Genomic DNA, 4,877 nt, shown 5'->3' with positions numbered 1-4,877 from the left:
AACTCATCCTTCAAGGGGCACTGACCAAAGCAACACAATAATCACTATAGGTTAACTCGGCATGACGATAAGGACGTGCTTTAAAAAGAGACATACAGCTAGCGAACCTGCGGGGCAGAACTCAAAAGGTTTTCCACAAAAACTGAAATGAAAGCTATTTCATTATATGTTAATGATGACATGAATTGCCCGATTTCAGAACTGTTGACTTGTTCCATTCTGTAGCAAGGACAGAGCGACTACTCATTCTCACAGGACCTTGGTCAAGCACCAGCATTACCGCAATACTTTGTCCACAGCTCCTTTTCTTCCCTTGGTGTCAAGGCTCAGTGTGTACCTGTTTTTTTCCTCTTTAAACATATTATCAGGGTAGAGCACAAACGCAGTCCCCCACTACCAGAAATTATGCAGTCAAGATTCCCACATTTGGGGAGTTCGCAGGGGTCAGCACAACCCCAATGCAATGGTTGAGCCTCGCCCTGGGCAAACCACCTTCCTGACTGTGATGTTTCCCCTGCCAGGTAAGTATGATGCACAATGTGCCACAAAAGGGAGTGTTTTACAGACAGGCCCAGCTGACCTATGGTGGCCATCATCCACACGGCACCCAAAGCACAGTCTAAAAGCGCCATCAGTGACATTTTTACCTCCAACAGGTGACCAGCCACATGAGAAATCTGTGAGCAATTTCCATTTGGGGGACAAACATGCACCAAGGAATTCGCACACAAGGCTTTTCTCCTCTCCTCCTCCTCCTCCTCCCCTCCTCCTCCTCCTCCTCCTCCTCCCCTCCTCCTCCTCCTCCTCCTCTCCTCCTCCTCCCACACTGACTGTCGACAATTGTGCCTTCTGATTGGTCCAGGGCCCTGATAAAAAGAGTGTGGTTTTCCAGACCCTTACTTGTCTTGAAACTACCGAGTGAAATCTTACCTAGCCATGGGCGGGCATTTAGATATCCCAGCGGAAACTGGTGTTTAAGCCTAATCAAAAGGGATCATCCTGTTTGAGCCACCACCCTGTGGGGTGCCATTTGGGGCTGAGAAAACCCACACTGGTAAATCTCAGCCCAGGCAAAGTGAAACAGAGGGGCGCAATGTGTCAGAGACCCTCTTCCACTGTTTGTGGGTGAATGGCAGTGGTCTAACCAAAGCCCTTTCCAAGGAGACACGCATGCTTCACTCATGCTTACATCTAACAAGGGCAACAGCTGGCTCTTGCCATTTGACATGCGGAGAGAAAGGGTTGCACGGTTCCAGGAAGTACTGCAAAACCAGGTTGATGCATGGAGTGGGTGGAGGAAGCCCCTATTCCAGCTCCCTGTTGCAAAAATCAATTTAATATATGGTCCTCGGGTAGGGGATGTATCAGAGATAAAACTGTTAAGAACAGATTTTTTTTTTTTTTTAAGAAATTTTATTTGATAAAAGTGTATTACAGAAATAATACATAAAACGAAAGAAAAACATCCCAATAAGGGCATGTGTTGGATACAAAACTAAACCAAACACATCCAAATAAACAGGTGCTCTAAGAAAACTAAAATGCTGTGTCTTTTCTTAGTGGATATCTACATTTTTAAAGACAGAACAAAGAATGAATAAATGAAGTACAATACATGAATTGGTTCAGAAACATAAATTCAACCTCATGGCATCGTCGGAGGCTCTGGGAATATTATTTTCCATCTGTCTTTGATTGTATCCCATCCCCACCTTTGTATGTTTGTCTAAACATATCTTAATGTCCAGTTCAATCCATTTTACAATTCCATATTCAGTCCATTTGTAAGATTCCTTCATGATTGATTGTCTGGCGTTCCACAGTTTTGCTTTTGTGAGGGAGATCAATGTTATTAAAGGAAAAAGATGATTCTTCTGTAACATCTTCATATTAAAATAAACCACTGTGTCATAATTCAGAGTCTTCAAACATTCCAAAGGCTGTTTCAATAAAGCCCACACATTTAATGCCAAGTTTTATTCCCATAAAACATGACATATGGTCTCTTCAATAGAACACCTTTCTCTGGGACATTATTTGTTCAAACTAATATTGTGTGCATATAGAATAGATCTGACTAGAAGTTTTCTGTGTAAAACTAACCAGTTCAGATTTTTCAGCCTGTTGTCCAGTCCTTTGGCCTGAGCTCTTATCCATCTATCAGGAGGTATTCTGAAATCTGGTGGACTCAGTTGTTCCGCCAAGGTTTCATACAGCAACTGATGTTTTATAACCATTTCAAATTTTTTACATTCAAGCCATTTTTTGGACAAAGACACAACATATTGGAAATGTTTTGGAATTATTTCTGCCTTTGCAGTTCTATTATCCCATTTAGTTAAAAACATGAAAGGGATAGTGAGCCAGAATTTCAAAAGGACTTGACATTTATGAGTATAGGTTGTGGGCAACAACAAACAGATTTCAGAAAAGAATAACACATCCAGTTTCTAAGGAATATTAATAAGATCTCTCCCTCCGTCTTCTATGCATTGATACACTCTGTCACGTTTTATGTATTCATAACCTCCCCAAAAGAAATTAAAGATCTGTTTCACGAGCAGTTTTCTGATGGAAAAAGGCATCGGAAATACATTTGCTAAATGTAACAAGGTTGGCAAGATGTCTGATTCAACAACTAAAGCTTTACCAACACAAGACAGGTGTCTATTCTTCCAAGGACCAAGTTTTTTTTATCAACCAAGTTTAAATTTTGTTCCAATTCCAAAAACTATCTCCCTCAGGGTGACCACAAGTGACACCCAGTACATTCTTGTGCCCCTGACATAAAGTATACTCACCTACAGGGTCTGTTCTCCAATGCCATTCCCCAGAAATTTGTATGTTTTATTCTTATTAATTTTTAAACCTGAAGCACAGGAAAAATTTTCAAGGGTTTTAAGAACCTCTTGTGCACTATTATCGTCTGCTAAGTAAAGTATTATATCATCTGCATATTGTGATATATTTAAAATTTCACCTCCTGGCAGTTTTAAGCCTCGTATGTTATTGCTAGCTCTAATTGAACGGGCTAATGGTTCTATGTACAGAACATACAATAACGCGGACAGTGGGCATCCCTGACGTAGCCCTCTTGTTTGTTTAATCGGTCGACTGAGGTTTCCATTGACGTTCACACGACATCTTAAATTATTATACAAAAAACATCCAATGTAAAAATTGTCATCCAAACCCAAAAGCATGTAAAGTTCTCATGAGAAAGGAGTGGTTAACTCTGTCAAAAGCTTTTCGCAGTCTAAGCTGATGCAGATAGCTGATAAATGTCTGTCTTTTAAATATGCCAGAACATCCCTGTGTAACTGAATATTCCAGGATATTTTCCTTCCTTTCACTGTACTTGTTGATCTATCCCTACAATGTGAGGCATGGCAGTAGCCAGCTGGTTGGTCATGGTTTTACTGCGTTCATGCTCTTCCCTCATTATTTGCAGAATAAAAGCTTGTACTCAACAATTACATTAACCTAAAAGTTGTGTAGTACCATAATATACACAAGACTTAAAGTAATGTTAATTGTCCCTGGTTTCAATTAGCTTAGTTCTCCACTAGAGGGCACCACAGCTTCATTGACTATAGTGGAGTTGATTCATAGTACAGAAGGGATTTATTGTTTCTTTGAAGGGAGCTGGATCTGAAGGAGCCGTTCAAAGACTGGCTCATTGTTTTATTTAATTTTTAGAAGTCAATCAGGGGTCACTGGTTTACAATCACTGATGGTAGTTATAAGATCAGATCTGGATCAGAATCATTCAAACTTACACATCCCACCCATTTATTCTCTATTGGTGGGAATTATTTTAAATTATTGGTTCTAATTTCATTTGGTTTGTGTTTTCATTGTACACATTCCATAAGGTGGTGCTGTATCCACATGCTTTGACAGTCACGCCACTATTTTGAATTTTCCCTCACCTAAAAAACTTTGTGGCACAACAAATACTACGCAGGCTACAGATAATGTCCATGCAAAAAAACTTTACTGTCAAATTTTCCACACAAGAACATCTTAACAATACAGAAAAAAGAAGTAAAGTAAATCAATCCCTAACCTCAGTACCTGGTCCAGAGGGTCTCTGTTTGGTCCCTTTAGTCGGCCCCCAAGCCCAGATAAAGGAGGAAGGTTGGAACAGGGACATTAAACTAAACTAGAATGGTCAGAGTAGGTCTGGAGTTCTGAACAGATTTAGGATGTTTTGAGTCTCACTTTTGTCTCTAACTCAATGTTATTCCTCTGTCCTACATTGATCAGTACAATTACATGAACATTTACTATTATGCAAATTAGGTGATGATGTCATTTAGGAACTTCTAGTGACTGTAGAACAGAAAAGAGATACTTTCACTACTGAGGAGTTGGAAACACTGCTAACAGTCAAATGATTGACAAGTCCAGTTTATTCCAGTCCAATTCAATTCAATTCAGTTTTCTTTGTTCAGCCCTATATCACAACAGTGTTGCCACACAGGGCTTTACAGAATTAGTTGGATATGAAAACAAACAACAGTGAAACAAACAGTAGATGAAGGAAATGCATTAATGTCCTGGTCATCCCCGTCCTTAGACCCTCCTTCTCAGCAAAGAAAAACTCCAAAACCCAGTGGGAAAAGAGAAACCTGAGGGAAGAACCACAGTGAAGGACAGATCCACTCCCATGGACAGACAGGCTGTAGATGCACCAGGACTGATGGACGTCCATTTACAGATGTAGTTCCAGTCTGTAAACATGCAGTAGGGTGGAGGCACATGAGGGGGTCCATCTCAGATCTCATCATCCTTGGGCTGCAGGTGGCTACAACTGAAACAGTAGTCCCTCCCCCAGAGGGGAGTGGGGAAAAGGGACACTGGCTGAAAAGTGG

General features: G+C 40.6%; 1 non-coding gene and 1 pseudogene across 1 annotated transcript; both read right to left on the bottom strand.

Annotated features, from left to right (window-relative positions):
- Positions 1-365: 365 nt before the first annotated feature.
- Positions 366-529, bottom strand: LOC115414428 (U1 spliceosomal RNA). Its single transcript, XR_003934636.1, has one exon. It is a non-coding gene; the product is annotated as a U1 spliceosomal RNA (small nuclear RNA).
- Positions 530-1,237: 708 nt separating this feature from the next.
- LOC115414458 (uncharacterized) lies at positions 1,238-1,417 on the bottom strand (annotated as a pseudogene).
- Positions 1,418-4,877: the final 3,460 nt, after the last annotated feature.

The sequence above is a fragment of the Sphaeramia orbicularis genome, chromosome 22, assembly GCF_902148855.1.
Source record: "Sphaeramia orbicularis chromosome 22, fSphaOr1.1, whole genome shotgun sequence".
NCBI lineage: Eukaryota > Metazoa > Chordata > Actinopteri > Kurtiformes > Apogonidae > Sphaeramia > Sphaeramia orbicularis.
The sequence above is the reverse complement of the archived record's forward strand: the minus strand, read 5'-3'. Positions and strand labels throughout refer to the sequence as shown.